Here is a 24,529-nt window from a genome sequence, read left to right as displayed (position 1 = left end):
CGTCAGTGGTAGGGAAGTTACTGGAGAAAATTCTTAGGGATAAAACTTACAACTATTTAGATGACCATTGTTAATTAGAGAGAGACAGCATGGCTTTATGCAGGACAAGCCGTGTCTTATTAATTTGATTGAGACTTTTTGGTGTGGTGACAAGGTGATTAATGAAGGTAGAGGTGTGGATATAGCCTGCAGTGGATTTTATTAAGGCATTTGACAAGGTCCCTCATCCAGAAGATTACGATGCGTGGGATCAATAGTGAATTTGTTGTTTGGATCCAGAACTGGCTTGCCCATAGAAGACAGAGGATATTAGTTAAAGTGACTTATTCTAGCTGGAGTTCTGTGATTAGTGGCGTTCTGCAGGGAACTGTACTGGGACCTCTGCTGTTTGTGATGTATATAAATGACTTGGATGAAAATGTGGATTGGTAGGTTAGTAAGTTTGCAGGTGATATGAAGGTTAGTGGTGTTGTGAATAATTTAGAAGATTTGGCAAAGAATACAGATCGGCTGCAGATACGAGCAGATAAATGGCAGAGTTTAACCTGGCCAAATGTGAGGTGTTGCATCTTGGTAGGTCAAATGTAAAGAGACATTGCACTGTTAAGGGCAAGTTCATAGCTCTTGAAAGTGGCTACACAGGCTGATAGGTTGGTTAAGAAAGCATTTGGTATGCTTGCTTTGTGTGGGGCAAATCATGTCTTACTAACTTGATTGAGTTTTTTTTAACAAGGTGACGAGGATGATTGATGAAGGTAGAATTGTGGAGGCATTGAATTCAAAAGTCAGCAAGTTTATAAAACTCTAGTTAGAGTGCATCTGGAGAATTGCATACAGTTCTGGTCACCCCATTACAGGAGGGATGTCGAGGCTTTGGAGGGGGTGTAGAAGAGGTTTACCAGGATTAGAAAGCATGTGCTATAACAAGAGGTTGAACAGACATTATAATTTTCCCAAGATTAAAATGTCTAATACCAGAGGACATGCATTTAAGGTGAGAGGGGATACATTCGAAGAGATGTGAGGGCTGGGAGCCTGGGATGTGCTGCCTGGCATGGCAGAAGAGGCAGAAACGTTGGAGATTTTTAGGAGATGTTTAGATGTGAAGGAAATGGAAGGATCTGGACATTGTGTAAGCAGAGGAGAAAGTTACATTGCCCATTGGATTATTAATTTAAGTGGGTCAGCACACATTGTGGGCTGAAAGGCCTGCTCCTGTGCTGTACCGCTCAATGTTCTATCTGTGTCTCTGTCTTCCACTCTACTGCTGCCACACACACAAAAAAATCAATTTTCACAACATACAGTTTGTCAGTGATAATAAACGATTTTCTGATTCTGAAGAATTTAGGTTGTCAGCTTCATTGCAGAAGGCTACTTAAGAGATTAGCTTTGAAAACTGACAAGCAATAGCTTCTATTGATGCTTCAGTATCAATATTCTATTGAACAATGTAGATAGATAGATAGATACTTTATTCATCCCCATGGGGAAATTCAACTTTTTTCCAATGTCCCATACACTTGTTGTAGCAAAACTAATTACATACAATACTTAACTCAGTAAAAAATATGATATGCATCTAAATCACTATATCAAAAAGCATTAATAATAGTTTTTAAAAAGTTCTTAAGTCCTGGCGGTTGAATTGTAAAGCCTAATGGCATTGGGGAGTATTGACCTCTTCATCCTGTCTGAGGAGCATTGCATCGATAGTAACCTGTCGCTGAAACTGCTTCTCTGTCTCTGGATGGTGCTATGTAGAGGATGTTCAGGGTTTTCCATAATTGACCGTAGCCTACTCAGCGCCCTTCGCTCAGCTACCGATGTTAAACTCTCCAGTACTTTGCCCACGACAGAGCCCGCCTTCCTTACCAGCTTATTAAGACGTGAGGCGTCCCTCTTCTTAATGCTTCCTCCCCAACACGCCACCACAAAGAAGAGGGCGCTCTCCACAACTGACCTATAGAACATCTTCAGCATCTCACTACAGACATTGAATGACACCCACTGTAACACCCACTGATGCTTCTAGCCCATGGAAACCAGCCATTGAGCGTTATTCTGTACCATTGTAACTAGCTAGGGAAAAACACTAACCAAGTGTTCATGTTGATCAGCTCTCATCTACACCATTCTTTACAAAACTGTGGAGGTGTAGTAACTGTTTCATGTGATCTTGTCATTAAACAATGAGGGATGTACACAGGTCAATAGTCTTTGTCTCAGAGAAGGGGAGTCTAGAACCACAGGACATAGGTTTCAGGAGAGAAGAGGGAAGACTAAAGTCTAGAGTTCGAGGCCTGGAGTTTGGGGTCCTATCATTGGCAAATCCAGAGTTTGAGTCCTGGAGCCTGGGGCCTGCCATCAACGAGTTCTGGGGTTGATACTGAAAATCAAAGCCCAGAAGTCGGTCAGAAGCCCTGAAGTTAAGGCCTGATAGCTGAAGCCCAGGATCTGCGTGTCTGAGTTATGTCATTGGAGGCTAAAAGTCACTGTCTTAGAGTTGGAGGACGGTCTGTGTATGCGATTGTGGGGATGGGAAGGAGGAAAGGGGCTTGTTTAACTGTTATTGTTGCTTGTGTTGCTCTGCTGAACTTTGTGGACATGCTATGTTGGCGTCAGAATGTGTGGCAACACCTGTGGGCTGCCTCCATCTCGTTCTCACTTTACGTTGATTGCCAATGCAAATGACACGTTTCACTGTACATTTGATGCACGTGGTTAATAAACAAATCTAAATCTTATTCTAAATTGAAATGCTGTGTCATAATTTTTTTGAGCAAAGGGGTGAAAACGGTATGCAGTCTGGTACAAGGGCAATGCTATCACAGCTCGGGGAGTCGAACTTCGGAGTGCAATTCCGACAGTGTCTGTACATCCTTCCCATGAGTGCGGGGGGTTTCCTCACACATTCCCCTTCATTCCCGGAATCATCCTTCTGAACCAACCTCCTCTGTACTCTCTCCAATGACAACAGACCCGGGCGCAGCTTCAACAAGACTGGTATTTAATCATCACAATACTGGCGCTGGCATGTCTCTCTTTACAAATTTCTGTCACAAGTATGGCCATTTTCTTCTATTTATTGACCAGATTAGGTGGGTGAGTGTTGTCACTGCCATCACCAACTCTATTGGCCATCCCGGACCTTCCCCTGATCTACATGGAAAACTGCAACTGCAAGTTCTGTCATAAGGTGGGCGTTGGGAACGGACCCAAAAGCAAGACACAGACACTGAACAACCAGGAACAGGTCTAGGCATGAGAAGGAAGCAAGGGAAGTGGGAAATAAAGGACGCTGGACATGACACCGGCCCTGGACAAGACAAGGATTCCGGGCCTGGGCTAGGACTTGACGAGGATAGCGGAACCAGGACATGGAACTGGGAACTAGGAGCCTGGGCTTGGACTCTGAGCCAGAGACTGGACAAGGACCTAGAACCTGGGTCTTGACTTGGGCTCGGACTCCAGAACCAGGCGAGGACAAGATGTGGCTACAGGACGAGGAGAGGCACAGGGCTGGACGTGAGACACCTGGACAAGGGAACCCCAGCACAGGACGTGCGGCCAGGACTCATACACCGAACACAGAGCCGGGACCCCTCCTTGGGTACAGGATGTGGGGCCAGGACTCATACACCGAACACAGAGCCGGGACCCCTCCTTGGGTACAGGACGTGGGGCCAGGACTCATACACCGAACACAGAGCCGGGACCCCTCCTTGGGTACAGGACGTGGGGCCAGGACTCATACACCGAACACAGAGCCGGGACCCCTCCTTGGGTACAGGACGTGGGGCCAGGACTCATACACCGAACACAGAGCCGGGACCCCTCCTTGGGTACAGGACGTGGGGCCAGGACTCATACACCGAACACAGAGCCGGGACCCCTCCTTGGGTACAGGACGTGGGGCCAGGATTCATACACCAAACACAGAGCCGGGACCCCTCCTTGGGTACAGGACGTGGGGCCAGGACTCATACACCGAACACAGAGCCGGGACCCCTCCTTGGGTACAGGACGTGGGGCCAGGACTCATTACACAGCATGCAGAATACAACGAGACGGTTCCCAAAACAAGGTAGCGGCAGACAGCCGAATCTACCTAGTGAAGGCGTGGACAAAGATAGTTCCCAACACTCGGTAGCGGCAAATGGCCAGACCTACTTAGCGAAGGTGTGGACACAGAGACAGTTCCACTTGCTCCGGTGGTTGAACTTGACTGTGGTGAAGGCAAGGGTTACAGGCGAGGCAAGGCTCCAGGCGAGGCAAGGCGAGGCAATGCGAGGTGAGGCAAGGCTCCAGGTGAGGCGAGGCAAGGTGAGGCAAGGCAAGGCTCCAGGTGAGGCGAGGCAAGGTGAGGCAAGGCAAGGCTCCAGGTGAGGCGAGGCAAGGCGAGGCTCCAGGAGGAAGGTGAAGGGAAGGGATACAGATGGGGGGTTTGGACAAGTTCAGCTACTTGAACTACAAGTTGTCTTGACATTGGAATCAATTTGAAAGATCAACAGGGGCTCAAGCACCAATGTCTGGACGTACCATGGGCCTGGAGTCACTTATTGTGTTCGACTGCCAGGATATTACGTTACAATAGCTCCCATTGTGCCAATCATCACTGTGCTGTTTAAAGTCTATAGTTAATTCATCAAGCTTGAAGGAAGAGTAAAGGGTCAGTGGCAGGATTTAGAAAAGAGAGATCTTGGGTCCATGTCCATAGATCCTTCAAAGTTACGGCGCAAGATGATAGAGTAGCTAAGAAGGTGTATGATATGTTGGCCTTTATTATCTGGGTGAATGGATTCAAGAGTCATGAGATAACGCTGGAGCAACACACACACACACACAATGCTGGAGGAACTCAGCAGGCCAGGCAGCATCTATAGAAAAGAGTAAAGAGTCAACGTTTTGGGCCGAGACTCTTCATCAGAACTGGAAAGAAAGGGGAGAGGTCAGAGTAAGAAGGTGGGCAACGGAAGGAGGAAGATCAAGGTGGTAGGTGATATGTGAAGCTGGGAGAGGGGAAGTGGTTGAAGTAAGGAGCTGGAAAGTTATTTGGTGAAAGAGATAAAGGGCTGGAGAAGGGGGAATTTGATTGGAGAGGGCAGATCATGGAAGAAAGGGAAGAGGGAACAGCGGCAGAGGGAGGTGATGGGCAGGTAAGAAGATAAGGTGAGAGAGAGAGAGAAGCAAGAATGGGGAATGGTGAGGGGACATGTAATTACCAGAAGTTGGAGAAATCGATGCTCACGCTCTCAGGTTGAAGACAGAATATGAGGTGTTACTCCTCCAAACTGAGTATGGCCTCATCGTGGTAGTAGAGTAAGCCATAGGTTGACATGTCGGAATGGGAATGGGAAGTAGAATTGAAAGGGGTGCCTACTGGGAGATCCCGCTTTTTCTGGTGGATGGAGCACAGGTGCTTGGCAAAACGGCTTTGTGGCTCACTGATATACAGGAGGCCACACTGTATATTGCAGACGACTCACATGTGAAGTGTGGCCTCATCTGGAAGGACGGTTTGGGGCCCTGAATGTTAGTGAGGGGCAGGTGTGGAGCTTGTTTCACTTGCAAGGATAAGGAGGGCGATCAGTGGGGAGGGACAAGTGGACAGGGGAGTTGTGTGGAAAAAGGAATGTGGGGCAGAGGGAGAGATGTGCTTGGTGGTGGGATTCCGTTGGAGATGGTAGAAGTTAGGGAGAATTATGTGCTGGAGATGGAGTCTACTGCTGTGGTAGGTGAGGACAATAGGAACCCTATCCCTGGCGTGGTGGTGAGAAGATGGTGTGAGGGCAGAGGAGGAAGCCTACACCAATGGCTCCTTTTTCCATCTTTTACCCTCCTCCTCTTCCTTGACACTCCACTCTGCTTTCTGCCTGCTCTGGATCTTTTTTCATTGCTAACTGTCAACGGGACATCAACCATCTCGACTTCATCGCTCTTCTTTCCAATTCCAACCTCATTCCTTCCGAACGCTTTGCTCACTACTCACTCCATATTAATCCTATCTTCCCCATCAAACCTGCAAGTAAGGGAGATGGTGTAGTAGTCTGGCAGACTGACCTCTAACTTGCTGAGGCCTAGCAACAACTCTTAGACACCTCCTCTTATTTACCACTCAAACAAGATCCAATTAAGGAGCACCAGGCCATTGTCTCCCACACCATCACTGACCTTATCAACACTGGGGATCTCCCGTCCACTGCCACTAACCTTACCCTACACTCTCTGTTTCTACTTCCTACTCAAAATCCATGTTCAAGTTGATCTACTGTTTCTGCTTATTCCTGCCCCACTGAAATTATATCTGCATACCCCAACTCTGTTTTAACCCTCCTGGCTCAGTCCCCTCTGACTTACATCCATGGCACCTCACACACTCTTGATCTTTTCAATGACTTTAAGTTTCCTGGCCCCGATCATCTAATTTTCACTATGGATGTCCAGTCCCTATACACTTCCATCCCCATCTGGAAGGCCTTAAAGCTCTCCACTTCTTTCTGCACAACAGACCAAACCAGTTCCCCTCCGCCACCACTCTCTTCCGTCTGACAGAATTAGTCCGCACCCCCAATAATTTCTCCTTCAGATCCTTCAGCTTCCTTCAAACCAAAGGTGTAGACATGGGCATTTGTATGGGTCCCAGCTATGCCTGCCTTTTTGTTGGCTACGCGAATCAGTCCATGATCCAAGCCTATACCAGTATTGCTCCCTGCTGCTGCTGTTAAGTTAACAAATTTCACGTCATGTGCTGGTGATAATAAACCTGATTCTGGTTCTGATTCTGAACTCTCCCTACGCTACATCGATGACTGCATTGGTGCTGCTTCCTGCACCCATGCTGAGCTCATCGACTTCATCAACTTTGCCTTCAACTTCCTCTCTGCCCTCAAATTTACTTGGTTCATTTCCAACACCAATCTCCCCTTTCTCGATCTCTCTGTGTCCGTTTCTGGAGACAGTCTATCTTCTGATATTTTTTATAAACCCACTGACTCTCACAGCCAACTGGACCAAACCTGTCACTTGTAAATGTGCCATCCCCTTCTCTCAGATCCTCTGTCTCCTCTGCATCTGCTCTCAGGATGAGGCTTTTCATTTCAGAACTATGAGATGTCCTCCTTTCCTCCTTCTTCAAATAAAGGGTCTTCCCTCCTAAACCATCAACACTGTCCTCAACCGTATCTCTTTCATTTTGTGCTTGTCTATTCTCAACCTATCGATCTGCCACCCCACCAAGGATAGGGTTCCCCTTGTCTTCACCAACCACCCCATCAGCATCCGCATCCAGCACATAACTCGCCATAATGTCCACCATCTCCAACGGGATCCCACTACCAAGCACCTTTCCTCCCAGCAACTTTCTGCTTTCACAGGGATCGCTCCCTTTGCGACTCCCTTCAGACCTGATGAAGGGTCTCGGCACAAAAATATCAACTGTTTATTCATTTCCATAGATGCTGCCTGACCTGCTGAGTTCCTCCAGCATTTTGTGTGTGTTGCTCCAGATTTCCAGCATCTGCAGATTTTCTGATGTTTGAGGTAATGCTAAACTCTATAAACCCCTGGTGAACAGACTTGGAATACGTATTGTGTGTAGTTCTGGTCCCGCATTACAGGAAGGATGTGGAAGCTTTAAAGAGGGTGCAGAAGAGATTTACCAGGAAGCTGCCTGAATTAGAGGTAAAGTCTTATGTGGTTAGGATAAGTGAGCTAGGACTTTACACTTTGGAGTGGAGGAGGATGAGAGGAGACATGATAGAGGTGTACAAAATAATGAAAGGCATAGATCAAGTTGACAGCCAGAGACTTTTTCCCAGGGCAGAACTAGATAATACAAGGGGAGATAATTTTAAGGGATGAAATATAGGGGGTTGTCAGAAATGGTAAGGAAAGCAATTGCAATGTTAGCATTAATTTCAAGAGGATGTTATGCTGAGTCTTTATAAGGAATTGGTCAGACCACAACCTGAGCATTGTAAGCAAAGAAAGGATGTGCTGTCATTGGAGAGGGTCTAGTCGAGGTTCGCGAGAATGATCCCGGGAATGAAAGTGTTAATGCATGAAGCGTGTCTGATGTCCCTGGAGTTTCGCTGGAGTTTAGAAGAATGAGAGGGTTGGGATCGCACCGAAACCTATTGAATATTGAAAGGCCTAGATAGAGTGGACAAAGCGAGGATGATTCCTATAGTGGACGAGTCTAAGAACAGAAGACACAGACTAAGAATAGAGGGATTTTCCATTTGAACAGAAATAAGGAGGAATTTCTTTAGCCAGAGGATGGTGAATCTGTTGAATTCATTGCTACAGATGGCTGTGGAGCCCAAGTGATTGAGTGTATTTAAAGCGGAGGTTGATAGGTTCTGACTAATCAGGGAGGTCAAAGCTTACAGGGAGGAGACAGGAGGATGGGGTTGAGGGGATCATAAATCAGCTAAGATAGGATGAATGGTCTAATTCTGTTCCTATGTCTTATGGCCATTAACTGCAAGAAAGTTTATTGCACATTGAGGAATTGTGAGGTTTTATACATCTGATCATTACATCAAAGGAAATACTTTCAAAATGCAATAATTGTTTGTTGTGAGAGATAGTTTATGACAGAAACCTCCCCACAATCATCTTCTTTGTATGGAAGTATGGCACCATCCAGATTTCACCACGTATGAAGCACCATTGGTACTATACTGTTTACTTTTAACATGTGTGAAAAATGCACCTTATTATTTGATAATTAATTTGTGGTAATATTGTTTTATATGTTGTGTGTGAGTTATATTTGTTCTGTGTTGTGCACTTTGGGCTAGAGCAGTGGCTCACGATCTTTCTTGTTCCATGGACCAATCCCATTAGGCAAAGGGGCCGTGGACCCCAGGTTGGGAACATTGCTTCTGTTTGGCGATATATACAGAACATGTATACGGTTGAATGTGAACCTGAACGTGGACCTGGCAGGGAGCAGGCAAACTGTTGTAGCAGTGAAGAAGGAGAAATTAATGATTTTCTCCTGTGTTTCCTTCCTGTGGATGACACAGTGGTGCCAACCACCCACTCACCCACCTTCCTCTTCACCTGATTACACCTATTACCTGCCAGCTTCTCCCCACCTTCCTATTCCAACTCTGCCAGTGCACTGTGGTAATCCCTGTTCCTGTGAAGTTGTGTTAAGGTTCTGTTGGAACCTGCAGGCAGTCTTAGTTCCCAGTTTAGTGAGCACACCTCAAACAGATTTGACTACAAATTGTATTACTCTTTATTAATTCTTTTTAATTATAGATACAGCATAGTAACAGGATTTTACAGCCCAAAAAGCCTGTGCCACCCAACTACAGACATGTGACCAATTAATCTACTAAATATACATCATTAGAATGTGAGACAAAACCAGAGCACCCAGAGAAACCTATGCGGTCATGGAGAGAACGTAAAAATTCCTTGCAGTGACAGAGCCTGAGCGACACAGACAAAGTGCTGGAGGAACCCAGCAGGCCAGGCAGCATCTATGGAATAAAGTACAGTCGGCGTTTCCGGTTGAAACTCTTCAGCAGGAGGGGAGAGAGAAGCACCAGATGATAGGTGAAACTTGGAGGGGGAGGGATGAAGCAAAGAGCTGGGAAGTTGATTGGTGAAAGAGACAGAAGATGATGGAAGAAAGGAGGAAGTGGGGAGGGGGTGGAGGAGCACCAGAAGGTGGTGATGGGCAAGCAAGGAGCTAGCATGAGAGAGGGACAAGGGGATGGGAAATGAAGGCCGGCCTGGTGGAGACATTACTGGACGTTTGAGAAATCAATGTTCATGTCACCAGGTTGGAGTTTACCCAAACAGAATATAAAGTGTTGTTCCTCCAACCCAAGTGTGGCCTTATCCCGATGGGAGGCCATGGATGGACATATCGGAATGGGACTGGGAAGTGGAATTAAAATGAGCGGCCACTGGGAGATCCAGGTTGTTAGGGCAGACAGAGCATAGATGTTCAGCAGAACGGTCTCCCATTATGGTAAAATAAAGTGAAGACGTAACCAAACACACAAAATGCTGGAGGATCTCAGCAGGTCAGGCAGCATCAATGGAGGGGAACAATCACTCGAAGTTTCAGATGAAGGCACTTCATCAGGACTGGAATGGAAGGGGATCGAAGGCAGAATAAGAAGGTGGCGGGGGGGAGGGGTAAACTGGTAGGTAAAAGGAGAAACCAGGTGAGGAGAAAGGTGGCACCACTGCGCCCCCTATAGGAAGGAAACACGGGAAAACTATTAACTTTTTCTGCTTCGTTTTATCTCGGTGGGATTCCCACATGGCTGTCACTTTGATGAGATTCTGCTGTGAGGTGGCCCTTGGTTTCAGTGTTGGAATGAAATGTACTAACATGTTTTATCAGGCAGCTCTCTCCATCTGAGACAAATTTATCATTCCTTACACGAAAGGTAATCTCTACTAATGGAAAATCTGATATCGAAGACTTGATAACTAGAGTGAGCTTGCAAATGCAAGAGACTTCAGTTCAACATGGATTGCTCTAATCCCCTGCATAAGCCATTGGTGCATGTTCTGATTAACCCTGCACATAAGTCAGGGCAGTCAGAAATTCAAGTCTTCCTCCGTAATTCCAGCCTGACCATTCCGCAGGCCAGGATTTCCTTAGGCAAGTGGTTGAGCAGGTGATTGGAAGTGATAAAGAGCAGTGGATAGTTCAAATGGCTAATAGGAGTGTCCAGAGATGGTGGAGATCTTGGATCTGTAGCTGTGGAGATCAAACTGATATTGCAGTGTTGGAAATCAGCATCAGAATCAGGTTTAATATTGCAGACGTATGTCATGAAATTTGTTGTTATGTAGCAACATAATTGTGCATACCTTGTGTGTATTTATTTATTTATTCATTTATTTTTTCCCCCTCACCCTTTATAGTTGGTGTGTTTGTGTATTTACCCCTCAATGTTGGGTCCTCACCCAGAGGCCAGGGAGCTTGAGGGTTTGGCGCAGTATCCTTGTTGTTCCTAGAAGTGCGCTTTTCTGGACCAAGATCCCAGATGCTGTTCTTGGGTCTTATTGGAGCCACTCTCCCAGTCCAGGTGTCACAGCTCCAAGTGCTCCTATCACCACCGGGATTACCTTAACCTTCCACATCCTTTCTATCTGCTCTTTCAAGCCCTGGTATTTCTCCAGCTTCTCATATTCTTTCCTCCTGATGTTACTGTCATTCGGGATTGCCACTTCTATTACTATTGCTTTCTTCTGTTCCTTGTCCAGTATTACTGTGTCTGGTTGTTTGGCCAGTACCTGCTTATCAGTCTGTATTTGGAAGTCCCACAGGGTTTTATGTCTATCATTGTCCACTTCCTTCTTGGGTGTTTCCCATTTGGACTTGGGAGTGTCCGATCCACACTCAGCGCAGGTGTTCCTGTACACAATTCCTGTCACTTTGTTATGCCATTCAGTGTATGCTGTCCCTGCCTGCATCTTGCACCCTCCTATGATGTGCTGGATGGTTTCAGTGGATTCCTTGTACAGTCTGCATCTTGGGTCTTGTCTGGTGTGATAGAACCTGCTTGTATTGTCCTTGCGCTCAGTGCTGGTTCTTGTGCAGCCATGAGCAGTGGCTCTATGCTGTCCCTCAGCCCAGTACCTCCGTGCTGTCCCTCAGCCAGTACCTCCGTGCTGTCCCTCAGCCCAGTACCTCCGTGCTGTCCCTCAGCCCAGTACCTCCGTGCTGTCCCTCAGCCCAGTACCTCCGTGCTGTCCTTCAGCCCTGCCATTTCCAGTCATTGGTAGGACTTTCTTATGTCAGCCACCTCTGATATTTGGTGATGGTACATCCCATGTAGTGGCTTGTCCTGCCATGGCCTCTGGTCCTCTGGCTCTGCTTCACCCACTTGCATTTCCATGTTCCCTGCCTGTTGTCTGAGGTATTCTCCTAGCAGGTCGTCCTTAAGGGCCATCTTCCTGATATATTCGTGGATATTCTGCATTTCGTCCAGGACTGTGCCATACACACTTCCAAGTCCCTGTCCTCCTTTATTCCGGCAGGTGTACAGTCGCTCAATATTGGAATTTGGGTGGAATCCTCCATGTACAGTTAGTAGTTTCCGGGTCTTGATGCCAGCGGCTGGGTATCTGATGACTGGTAGTGTGAATGTGTTGATGGCTCTGATCTTGTTCTTCCCATTCAGCTGGCTTTTTTAGGACCTGTCTCGCTCTCTGGAGGTAGATAGATGTTGCACCCTTCCTTGTGTCCTCATTGTGGCTTCCTTGCACCTGCAGGATCCTCAGGTATTTGTAGCTGTCCTGTACATCTGGTGTGTGGCCTTCAGGTAGCTTCACTCCTTCAGTCCTGATGAGTTTGCCTCATTTCACTACCAACTGGCTGCAATTCTCCAGTCTACGTGACATCATGTTGTCTCTGCTGCACTCCCTTGTCAGGTAGATTACTGAGTCAGTGTCTCTTTCATTTCTGGCATACAGCTTGATGTCATTATGTACAGGAGGTGGCTGATGGTCACTCCTCTCCTGAACCTGTACCCATCCCCACTCTCTGAGATGATCTGGCGGGGGGGGGTCAAGCCTATGCAGACTAGCAGTGGGATAGTGCATCACCCTGGTATATTCCACATCTGATGGTCACTTGCGCTATGGGTTTTAAGTTAACTTCTAGCATTGCCCTCCAATGGCCCATTGAGTTCTTGATGAAGGTCCTTGCTGCCTTGTTGACCTTGTACAGAGACAGACATTCCAGGATCCATGTGTGGGGCATTGAGTCGTAAGCTTTCTGGTAGTCAGTCCAGACTGTGCTTAGGTTGGTTTGCCTGGTCTTGGAGTCGTGCATGGCTACTTCATCGACCAATAGTTGGTGCTTGGAGCCTCTGGTTCCATTACCTCTGAGCACGGCTCAGAAATTTCCACACACGTTCCTTCTGCTTGCTGGATATGATGCCTGATAGGAGATTCCATGTGGTTGACAGGCAGGTTATAGGCCGGCAGTTTGATGGTGTTGATCCTTTGTGAGGATCCTTCATTGAGTTAGCTATTCAGAGTACTGTCCTTCCTTGAGTCAGCCAGTCAGGATGGGAGACTGCTTCAAGCAGTCGGTTCGTTTGAGTTGCCAGCCGCGTAGGTAATGCTGTTCGTTTTTTCAGCCAATAGGCATGGATCATGTCAGGCCCTGGCGATGTCCAGTTCTTCCTACGTGCTACCCGTTGCTGGACCTCTATTGCTGTGATGACTGGTTCTTCCTCTGGGAGATTGTAGAGACTTGCTTGTCGGTTTTACAGCCATTGGGCACTGGTGTTATATAAAAGGAAATAAGTGATGCAAAAAGAGATCAAGAATATAATGGGCTAGAGTTCATGGGTTCACTGTCCATTCAGAAATCTGTTGGCAGAGGCTAAGAAGCTGTTTCTAAAACATTGAGGAAAACCTACTTTCAAGAGAGAAGGTGGGGGGGGGGGGGGAGAGCTTAAAGACGTAAAGTAGGCTGAGAGATAGAGAGTGAGAGAGTGATACAGAAAGATAGATAGAAAGAGAATAAAGAGAGTGAGAGATAGAGAGTAAGACTGTGTGTGTTTGTGAGACTGTACATGAGAGAGAGAGAGAGAAAGGGAGAGACATGGACAGAGTGGGTGCTGGTAGACTGACCTTTACAAGTGGCTCTTTGGCTGCCTAGAGAATGACAGAGATGGAACCAGGAACCAGGAGAGTGGTGGTTTGTGCAGCTGACTTTCTCCAAGGTTACAGATAGGTTTGTTTATGGTGTAACTTGACGGAGCAACTTTGTTTTTTCTGAATCACAGTCCGAGGATGCGCTGGCAGAAGCCCGCAAGTGTTGCCTTGCTTCCGGCACCAATGTAACAGGCTCACGACTTACTAACTCTAACCCGTACGTCTTCTTTGGACTGTGGGAAGAAATCGGAACACCCAGAGGAAACCCACGTGGTTAGGGGGAGAACGTACAATCTCCTTACAGACAGCAATGGGAGTTGAACTTCAATCTTACAGCTGGCGCTGTAAAGCGTTACATTAACCACTACGCTACCATGCCACCATAGAATGCTGGTGGCCACCACCACCTCCTCAATCTCTGGTAACAGCTGAGAATCCCAAATGACCTCGGCATTATCTCTGATGTTGTGTTATAAAACTACCTGCTCAGTTAGGGATGAAATTTAATCCTGGTCCTGTAGGCAACAGTCACATTTCTACAATGAATTAAAGAAAAGATTTTAATTCAAGTGCATTTTGACTTATAAACATAAACAGGGCTCAAAATGCAGAAGATACATCCTTATTGAGCTTAATTTTAATGACTTCATTATTGGTTTAATTGGATATGTTCCACATGGGCAGTAATATTAATAGCTGCAATTAACTTAGTGTGAAAATACAATTTAGCAGTATTAACAGACACTTTATTCTTCAAAACAACAAATTGCCTCCATAAAGTCCCGCTAATGCAATAAAATGTCTCGAAGCACTTCACAGAACTGTTATCAAGCCGTATTTTACGAGAGCGTCTTGAAGAGCCGTCAGGATTAACAGCCAAATGTTTGGTCAGAGGCATTGCTCTGTGAGCAGCAGAATAACAGAACGGTTTGCACAATCGCTTGTCAGCACCAGCGATCATCGATTGGGGTTCGATTCCTGCCACTGTCCCTATGTGACCACTGGGCTTTCCCCAGGTGCTCCTCTTTCCTCATGCATTCCAAAGACATCCAGGTTAGGGTTAGTAAGTTCTGGGCAAGCTGGAAGTGTGGCAAACACTTACAGGCTGACACCTCCCCCCCCCACTGCTTCCCAGCACAATCTTCCTTGATTTGATTTCTCAACATCTCTGTACATCTATCCTGGACCCAACATTACAAAGAAGGCTCGACAGGGGCTACGTTTCATTTGGAGATTGAGGAGACTCGTTGTATCACCAAAGGCACTCATGAATTTCTATAGATTTACTGTGGAGAGCATTCTAACTGGTTGCATCACCCTCTGGTATGGAGGGGCCTCTGCACAGGATTGGAAAAAGTTCAAAGTAAACTCATTATCAACGTATATAAATGTTCACCATATACAACCCGAGACTCAGCAGCAGGAAGTTGCAGACTTAGCTAGCTCCATCATGGACACTAGTCTTCCCAGCATTGAGGACGTTTTCCAAAAGTGACCCTTCAAAAAAATCAGCATCCATCTTCAGCACCTCCACCACCCAGGACATGCCCTCTTCTCAGTGCTACTGTCAGGGAGGAGATACAGGAGCCTGATAACACACACAGCATTTTAGCAACAGCTTCTTCTCCTCCGCCATCGGGTTTACGAATGGACAAGGATTCCATGTACACTACCTCAATACTTCACAAAGTACACTGCAGATACTGTGGTCAAATCAAGACATACGAAAAAGCTGGATGAACTCAGCAGGTCGGGCAGCATCCGTTGGAAGAAGCAGTCAACGTTTCGGGTCCTGACGAAGCGTCTCAACCCGAAACGTTGACTGCTTCTTTCAACGGATGCTGCCTGACCTGCTGAGTTCATCCAGCTTTTTTGTACCTCAATACTTCTTTTGCTCTCATTTAGCACTGCTTATTTAGAACATAGAACACAGAAAATCTACAGCACATTACAGGTGCTTTAGTCCACAATGTTGTGCTGACCATGTAACCTGCTCAAGAAACTGCCTAGAATTACCCTACTGCATAGCCCTCCATCTTTCTAAGCTCCATGTACCTAATTGTATCCATCTCTAGCACTGTGGCTGGTAGTGCATTCCACGCACCCACTACTGTCTATGTGAAAAACTTACCCCTGACATCTCCCTTATACTTAATTCCAAGCACCTTAAAACTATGCCCCTTGTATTAGCCATTTCAGCCCTGGGAAAAAGCCTCTGACTCTCCACATGATCAATGCCTCTCATCATCTTACACACCTCTATCAGGTCACCTCTCATCCTCCGTCACTCCAAGGAGAAAAGGCCGTACATATTTCTTTTTATAATATATAATTCTTTAAATCATGTATTGCATTGTACGGCTGCCACAAACAACAAATTTTACAGCATATGACGGTGCTATTAAACCTGATTCTGCAAGTTTCCTGAGCTTAGGGTACTGGGAGTTGATGCTGAGGGAGGAGTAGTGGAAATCAGGAAGAACTTAAAAGGCCAGGAGGGGAGACATTCCAATCCCCTGCCTGATGCTGAAGGAAATCCTGCCACTCCTTGATCAAGTTAAGGACAATTTGAGTTCAGTTGGACCATATCTTCAGAGAACACACTGGTGCAGCTCATAGAACTGCTAACTCACAGATTCAGGTTCACTCCTGAACTGTGATGCTGTCTGTGTGGAGTTTGCACGTCCTCTCTCTGATTGTGTTTCGGTTTCCCCTGTTGCTCCAGCTGTGTCCCACATCCCAAAGGCTGGTAGGTTAATTTTCTACAGTAGACCGGCCCAAATGTTTAGGTACTCGAAGTTCAAAGTAAATTTACTATCAAAGTACAGATATGTCACCATATACAACCCCGAGATTCATTTTCTTGTGGGCATCCACAGTAAATAGAAGAAAAACAATGGAATCAGTGAAAAATTGCACACGACAGAGATGGACAGACAATGTTGGAATCTGGGGGGCTTTTCAGGAAAATGAAAAGATTGGAATTACCCTAGGATTAGTGATTGAATGTTGGGGCTGAATCTTAGGGCCTGGGTGAACACTGTGGCATAGAGGTCTCAGCCTGAAGCTCTGATCCATGCAGTCACAGGCAGACCTGGATGTGAAGGATGGATGGAATGCTACAGAGTTTTAATGTGGAGAACATAGAACATAGATCAGTACAGGCCTTTCGGCCCACAATGTTATACCGACCTTTTTATCTACTCCAAGATCAATCTTGGGTGGTGGAGTGGAGATACGTCTCTACCAGTGGAGGTGTAAGGTGCTCCTTCCCCTCCGCTAGCCTGCAGGTTACCCTTGGGCAAGGGGTGGCACCTGCTTAGCACCACCTCCCACTCCGACTGGTGTCACGTGAAGCCACAGGAGCAGGTGGTGGATGGCCATATGAGCAACTGATGCATATAGAAACATAGAAAACCTACAGCACAATACAGGCTCTTCGACCCATAAAACTGTGCCGAACATGTCCTTACCTTAGAACTACCTAGGCTCACAAGTCAAGGCGAACACTGAAGCCAGGCGGACAATCTCTGAAGAGTGTTGATAATGGTTGGGGTCACCTGTCTTGTAAAGACACTGCCCGGAAGAAGGCAATGGCAAACCACTTCTGTAGAAAAATTTGCCAAGAACAGGCATGGTGATGGAAAGACCATGATCACCTACGTCAAACAGCATGGGAAATGAACAAAGAGCAATCTAGCCCATTCCTCCCACATAGCTCTCTAATTTTCTTTCATCCATGTGCCTGTTTAAGAGTCTCATGGTGCACCCATGAAGGATTGAACCCAGGTGTGGAGAAACAGCAGAAATCCCCAGGAAGAGATGGAAACAAAAGGTTAAACCAGACAATTCATCCTCTCTGGCAAAATGACCTCACCAAGGCACTGAATGAGAGACTTCTTTAAATACTCATAGACAGTGGGAAACACGCGGCAGCCGCAGTTAACTTGACAAAGTTAAACCAAAAACTTAAGGACTTATCAACTCTAGTTGATTAGAAAATACAGTTGCTCAAAAAACCCAGAAGCTCTTCGCTCTATAGCAAGCCACAGGGCTCATGACAGTACCTCCCCCCTCCCCCCCAACTAAGGCCGGCACTGGATGGCCCAGCGAGCTCCCAAGATAGGCCTGAAAAACACAAGGCAGACCTGGAGCCTGAGGCTACACTCTGATGCTCCCGAGGCAGGCCTGAAAAACACAAGGCATGCTTGGCACTCAAGGCAGCGCTGGTGAATCCAGAACAAATCAGGTGCTCCTGAGGCTGGCCTGAAAAACACAAGGCAGACCTGGAGCTCGACACAGCGCTCTGCTGCTGTAATGGCAGATCTGAAAAACATGAGGCAGATTGGTTGGGGCGGGGCTGGTAAATCTGGAACAGATCTGGGGCTCTCGAGGCAGGTCTGAAAAAACACAAGGCAGACCTGGAGCTTGACACAGCGTTCTGCTGCTGTAATGGCAGAACTGAAAAACATGAGGCAGATTGGTTGGGGCGGGGCTGGTAAATCTGGAACAGATCTGGGGCTCTCGAGGCAGGTCTGAAAAAACACAAGGCAGACCTGGAGCTTAAAAACATAGCATACAACTTGGGAACATAGCATGTACGTTGGAAACTTAGCAAGATAATACAGCTGAGAGACATAGCAATTCACCTGGAAGCATAGCAAGATCATATAGCTCAGTAACACTGCACTTGACTTGAAAACATAGCATATAACTCAGAAAAAGTGCACAACATGGGATACCTTATGAACCCTGTTGACTCAGAGAACCTTGGAAAAAGTCTGGAACGCAGACTGGAGAAGCTCAGAACCTCTGCTGGGTCCATATTAGTGAGATCATTCTATCATGGAACACTCACAAAGTATTGGATCCAAATGTGGGTGAATGGCAGGATTCCCAGGAAGAGATGGAAACAAAAGGTTAAACGTTAAATCAGAGCAGAGGGACACCATGAAAATTCATCCTCTCTGACACAATGACCCCACTAAGTCACTGAATGGGGGACCTCTTTAAATAATCATAGTCTGCAGGAAACGCGTGGCAGCTACAATTAAATTAACAAGATCAAGCAGAAAACATAAGGGCTTAACAACTCTAGTTAACACACTGATTAGCAAATGTGGGTGGCTCAAAAACCCCAGAAACCCATTGCTCTACAGCAAGCCACCGAGTTCATGACTGAAGTTCTCAAACGTCCCTAATGTATCTGCCTCTACCAGCAGCCCTGGCTGCCCACTCTGTGTGTAAATAAATCCAAGGCTGATATCCCCCTCATATTTAAAATTACTCTCCTTCATTTGAGCCACATCTGCCCTAGGAAAAAATTTCTGGCTATCCACTTGATCTGTGCCTCTTGCACAACTTTATCAAGTTATCTCTCATCCTTCTTCACTCTAAAGTAAAAAGCAGGAGTCCCCAACCTTGTTTATGCCATTGATGCCTATCATTAACCAAGGGGCCCCAGATTAGGAACCTCTGTTCTAAAGAGACAAGCCCTACCTTGCTCTATGTCTTCTCATAAGACATGTTCTCTAGTCCAGGCAACATCCTGGTGAATCTGCTCTGCACCCTTTCTAAAGCTTCCACATCCTCCCTATAATGAGGCGACAACATGTCTACATGTTCTCCACACATTCCTATCAACTTCCTTATTTTATTGAGAAGTATAAAACTATGAGGGGGCAGAGATAAACAAATGTACTCAGTTTCTTCCACCCAAGATTGGGGAATTATGAACTGGAGGGCATAGGCTTAAGGGGAGAGAGGAAATATTCCACAGGAGCTTCAGGGGCTTTTTTTTTTACATAGATGGCTGTATGTATGTGGAATGAGCTGCAAGAGGAAGGGGCATTTACAACATTTAAGAGACAGTTGGACAGGTACATGGACAGTAAAGATTTCGAGGGATACAGGTCAAATGCTGGCAAAACGGACTATCTTGCATTGTATCCTGGTCTGCATGGACTAGTTGGGCCAAAAGTTCGATGTTGAAAGTACACCTATTATCAAAGTACGTATACTATATACAACCTTGAGATTCATCTCATTATCGGCAGTCACCATACAAAGGAACCCAATAGAACCCATCTAAAAAAAAGACCATCCAACAGCTAACCTGCAGAAAAAAATAACAAATTATGCAAACAATAAAAGTAAGCAAATAACATTCAGAACTGAAGTCCATGACAGTGATTCCTCAGCCGTGAAAGTCAGACAGACAGACATACTTTATTGATCCCGAGGGAAATTGGGTTTCGTTACAGTCGCACCAACTAAGAATAGTGTAGAAATATAGCAATATAAAACCATAAATAATTAAATAATAATAAGTAAATTATTCCAAGTGGGAATAAGTCCAGGACCAACCTATTGGCTCAGGGTGTCTGACACACCGAGGGAGGGGTTGTAAAGTTTGATGGCCACAGGCAGGAATGACTTCCTATGACGCTCAGTGTTGCATCTCAGTGGAATGAGTCTCTGGCTGAATGTACTCCTGTGCCTAACCAGTACATTACGGAGTGGATGGGAGTCATTGTCCAAGATGGCATGCAACTTGGACAGCATCCTCTTTTCAGACACCACCGCAGAGAGTCCAGTTCCACCCCCACAATATCACTGGCCTTACGAATGAGTTTGTTGATTCTGTTGGTGTCCGCTACCCTCAGCCTGCTGCCCCAGCACACAACAGATAGCACTGGCCACCACAGACTGGTAGAACATCCTCAGCATCATCCGGCAGATGTTAAAGGACCTCAGTCTCTTCAGGAAATAGAGATGGCTCTGACCCTTCTTGTAGACAGCCTCAGTGTTCTTTGACCAGTCCAGTTTATTGTCAATTCATCTCCCCAGGTATTTGTAATCCTCCACCATGTCCACACTGACCCCTTGGATGGATACAGGGGTCACTGGTGCCTTCGCCCTCCTCAGGTCCACCACCAGCTCTTTAGTCTTTTTCACATTAAGCTGCAGATGATTCTGCTCGCACCATGTGACAAAGTTTCCCACCGTAGCCCTGTACTCAGCCCCATCTCCCTTGCTGATGCATCCAACTATGGCCAAGTCATCAGAAAACTCCTGAAGGTGTCATCACTGTAGCCGATTGAGGAGTCCATTTGTTGCAGGCCCCAGGTTCAGTTCAGCACAGAGATGAGTAAACCTCCTGAGCAGCGAGTGGGACAGCATGAGAAAGCCTGTCTCTGTGCTTTAGGATTCCATGACTCCTCCTGGGTTATAACATGCACCAGCAAAACTGGAAATCACAATGGCTGAATAACCCACCGATCTGCATGTTTCAGTAGGATGAGGAGGGAAATCAGGGTACCCAGGAGAAACCAATTGTGTTCCAGGACGAAGGTGTAAACCCCACACAAGAGAGAGATTAAAAGTCTTGTTGAATGGTGCCACAACAATAACCTAACAACCTCTCTCACTCAATGTCAACAAAGCCAAAAGCTGACCAAACAGTACATCCAGGAGCCAGTCCTCATTACGGGATCGAGGGTGGAGAGAGTCAATAATTTCAAATTCCTTGGCGTTTCCATATGAAAGGATCCGTCCTGGAACTGCATGTAACTGCCATTTCAAAGAAGGCACACGGCTTGTCTATTTTCTTGGAAGTTTGTGCAGATTCGACATGTCATCTAAAACTCTGACAAGTTTCGATATATGCATAGTGGAGAGTTTCTTGACTGGTTGCAGCAAGGCCTGGTATGGAAGCAAAAATGCCACAAAAAAAGGAAAAGTTTGCCAAAAAAAGTGGATACAGCCCAGTCCATCATTGGAAAAGCCTTCCCTACCATCGACCACATCTACAAAGAGTGCTGCCACAAGAAAGCAGCATCCAAGGTCAAGAACCCCTCCATCTAGGCCATGCTATCTGTTTGCTCCTACCATCGGGAAGGAGGTGCAGGAGCCTCAGGTCCCACACCAAAAGGTTTAGGAACAGTTATTACCCTTCGACCATCAGGCTCCTGAACCAGCGTGGATAACTTCACTCACATCAACTCTGAGCCGACTGATTAACACAACCTATGTACTCACTTCCAAGGACTCTACAACTCTCCTTCTCAGAGTTATTTATTTACTTATTAATTATTATTATTGTTGTGGATTCTGTTTAATTGGGACCCCTTGGGACTAGTACATTTTGGCCTAATTAAGTGGCTGCTCCAATTAGCTGTTTTCATGGAAATAGTTAAAAGGGTATAAAAAAGACAAACTGAGTAACAAATTATGTATTTAAATGAAATACAGAACAAATTAGAACACTACTACAGTACTATATAACTGTGTGTTAGTTTCTAATAGATGTCAGAGGAATTCATCCAGTGTACTCAATGAACAAAATCAGTGCACAGATAATGGATTGCCTTCCTTCAATGCTATCGAAAATTGCATCCTCCAAATCTTCATTTTCATTGAAATTTGCAAGATGATTGCTGACTCCTTCAAATTCCTTGTAGTTCCTAACAGACTGAAGTAGTGAAATCATCTCATTTCCACTCCTGGTCGTTTCTGGCATCTGCAAGCCTGAATGCTTGAAACCGCAGTGAGCAAAAGAGTTCAGAATTGTCTTACTGCTTATTTCTTCCCACCTATCAGTGACAAAGATCACTTTCTTGACACAAACACAGAGAACAGACACCATTTAAAAACTGTTCACTTTAAGACGGTGTAGTGTCCAACAGCTACACAAGTGTGTGCCACTGACATTAATTGGAACCATTTTGGCAAGATTCCTGTCCCAATTAAGCAGCATACTGTCCCAAATAAACCGGAGAAATTCTGTCAATTTTCTTGATTAGTTTTTGTTCTTTAACAGTTGTTCCAAATAAACAGCTTCCCAAATTAACCAATGGACCAATTAACCAGAATCCACTGTATTATTATTATTATTTGTATATGTTCCGTTTTTCTTCCTCTGCCAACTGGTTGCTTGTCATCGATTCTATTGCATTTCCTTGTTCTGCTATGAATATCTGAAGGAAAATGAATCTCAGAGTAGTATATGGCAAGATATACATAGTTTGATAATAAATTTACATTGGTGTCCGGATTGAACCCAAACCTCTCCTACTGCTGATATGACGCTATGCGTCTGTAATGCTGCTGTGAGTAAGTTGCTCATTGCATAAATGTACTCGTGTACTTGACTTTGATTTTCAACCACTCAAATGGGCTCTCATGATCGTTTCAACTTTGTATTTCAGATGGGCAACAAGAAGGATAAGGCCAGTGTGTGTTCAGTAATTCTGAACCCTGCAACATGTTTCCTGGTCACATACATCCCATCTTGGGAACATACTGGTATGAACATCAATTTCTCTAACTTTCTCTAATTTCTCCCCCTCCCCTTCTCTCTTCTCCCATTCCTCATTCTGGTTACCCTCTCACTCCTTCTTTCCTCCTTGCCTGCTTATTTCCTCCCTCTGGTTTCCATCCTCCTCCGCTTTCTTCCATGGTGCACGCCCCTCTCCTATCAGATTCCTTCTTCTTCAGCCCTTTACCTTTACCACCTATCACCTCCCAGCTTCTTACTTCACCCCACTCCTCCTCCCACCCACCTGGCTTCACCTGTGAGCTTGTACCCCACCCTTCTTATTCTGGCATCTTCTCCCTTTCTTTCCAGTCCTGGTGAAAGGTCTCAGCCCGAAACATTGAGTGTTTATTCTCTTCCATAGACCAAGGATTCAAAAGATTCAAGTTACATTTTTTATCATTGTATGCATACAGAATTCATCTCTGAGCTTTGTCCTCCTGCATGAAACAAAGAAACACCAAGGAACCCATTCAAGAACACCGAGCACCCGACATGCAAAAAAAAAGAGAACAAACTGTGCAAATGGAAAAAAATCAAGCAACCAGCACATAGAAAATCAAAAATCAATCTTTGACTCCAGTAGTGCTCAGTTTAGTTCAACTCAATGCCAATGTTGGACACAGAGCCATTGCTCTCCAAATCGCGCCACAGTCACATTGATCTCCCCGGTCAAACCACTCAAAAACAGCAAAAAGAAAGAGCAACCCAAAATCAGAACACATGCAACATGAACCTCAAAGTCCCCCAAAACAAATCCACAGTCTCGCTGATCAATCCTGACGACGTGGATCCCAAGGCTCCTGCTCTTTCCCTCGACAGCAGCTAGCAAGAGTGCGAGGAAGACCGGTGAAATGCAGGCAGACTGCACTGAGCACCCACCTGCCCTCTGCTCTCGTCCTTGTCAACTTCAACTTTGTTCAATGTGTCAGTCAGAGAATCAGAGGTGCTGCCTGACCTGCTGAGTTCCTCTAGCATTATGTGCGTGTTACTCAACATATTGATACTGGCTTAGTGAAAACATCTTGTATTGTCCCGGTACCGAAGAAACCACAACCAAAGGAGTTGAATGACTTCAGACCTGTTGCCTTGACGTCGCACGTGATGAAGACCATGGAGCGGCTGATAATACAGAATCTGAGGCCACAAACCAGGCACGCCCAGGATCCTCTTCAGTTTGCGTATAAGGAGAAGGTGGGAGTGGAGGATGCTATCATGTATTTGCTGCACAAATCACTCTCTCACCTAGATGGGGCCAGTTGTGCTGTGAGGATTACATTCCTTGACTTCTCTAGATAGATAGATAGATACTTTATTCATCCCCATGGGGAAATTCAACTTTTTTTCCAATGTCCCATACACTTGTTGTAGCAAAACTAATTACATACAATACTTAACTCAGTAAAAAATATGATATGCATCTAAATCACTATCTCAAAAAGCATTAATAATAGCTTTTAAAAAGTTCTTAAGTCCTGGCGGTAGAATTGTAAAGCCTAATGGCATTGGGGAGTATTGACCTCTTCATCCTGTCTGAGGAGCATTGCATCGATAGTA

This window comes from Hemitrygon akajei, chromosome 3, assembly GCF_048418815.1.
Source record: "Hemitrygon akajei chromosome 3, sHemAka1.3, whole genome shotgun sequence".
NCBI classification, from domain to species: Eukaryota; Metazoa; Chordata; class Chondrichthyes; order Myliobatiformes; family Dasyatidae; genus Hemitrygon; species Hemitrygon akajei.
The sequence above is the reverse complement of the archived record's forward strand: the minus strand, read 5'-3'. Positions refer to the sequence as shown.